The sequence below is a fragment of the Arachis ipaensis genome, chromosome B9, assembly GCF_059453495.1.
Source record: "Arachis ipaensis isolate K30076 ecotype BB chromosome B9, ASM5945349v1, whole genome shotgun sequence".
NCBI classification, from domain to species: Eukaryota; Viridiplantae; Streptophyta; class Magnoliopsida; order Fabales; family Fabaceae; genus Arachis; species Arachis ipaensis.
In genome coordinates, this window is record NC_142444.1 from 151,080,793 (window position 1) to 151,081,791 (window position 999).

Below are 999 nucleotides of genomic sequence, written 5' to 3' on the forward strand. Positions count from 1 at the left end.
GTGTTTCCATAAGGTTCACCTAAGTAATTTACCTCTGCTATTGCAGGGTTCTCAGGATCATAGGCTTCTTCTTCAGAAGATGCCTCTTGAGTACTGTTGGATGCAGCTTGCATTCCATTCAGACTCTGAGAAATCATATTGACTTGCTGAGTCAATATTTTATTCTGAGCCAATATGGCATTCAGAGTATCAACTTCAAGAACTCCCTTCTTCATAGGCGTCCCATTACTCACAGGGTTCCTTTCAGAAGTGTACATGAACTGGTTATTAGCAACCATGTCAATGAGTTCTTGAGCTTCTGCAGGCGTTTTCTTTAGGTGAATGGATCCACCTGCAGAAGTGTCCAGTGATATCTTTGATAGCTCAGATAAACCATCATAGAATATATCCAGGATGGTCCATTCTGAAAGCATGTCAGAAGGACACTTTTTGGTCAACTGTTTGTATCTTTCCCAAGCTTCATAGAGGGATTCACCTTCTTTCTGTCTGAAGGTTTGAACATCAGCTCTAAGCTTGCTCAGCTTTTGAGGAGGAAAGTACTTGGCTAAGAAAGCCGTGACCAGCTTATCCCAGGAGTTCAGGCTGTCTTTGGGTTGAGAATCCAACCATAATCTAGCTCTGTCTCTTACAGCAAAGGGGAAAAGCATGAGCCTGTAGACTTCAGGATCTACTCCATTAGTCTTAACAGTATCACATATCTGCAAGAATTTAGTTAAGAACTGAAAAGGATCTTCAGATGGAAGTCCATAAAACTTGCAGTTCTGCTGCATCAGAGAAACTAATTGAGGTTTCAGCTCAAAGTTGTTTGCTCCAATGGCAGGAATGGAGATGCTTCTTCCATGTAAATTGGAATTAGGTGCAGTAAAGTCACCAAGCATCTTCCTTACATTATTATTATTTTCGGCTGCCATCTCCTCTTCCTGTTCGAAAATTTCTGAAAGGTTATCTCTGGATTGTTGTAATTTAGCTTTTCTTAATTTTCTCTTCAGAGTCCTTTCA

General features: G+C 40.6%; 1 non-coding gene across 1 annotated transcript; it reads left to right on the forward strand.

Moving 5' to 3' along the window:
- The first annotated feature begins 407 nt into the window (after positions 1-407).
- LOC148546805 (small nucleolar RNA R71) lies at positions 408-515 on the forward strand. Its single transcript, XR_015900765.1, has one exon. It is a non-coding gene; the product is annotated as a small nucleolar RNA R71 (small nucleolar RNA).
- Positions 516-999: the final 484 nt, after the last annotated feature.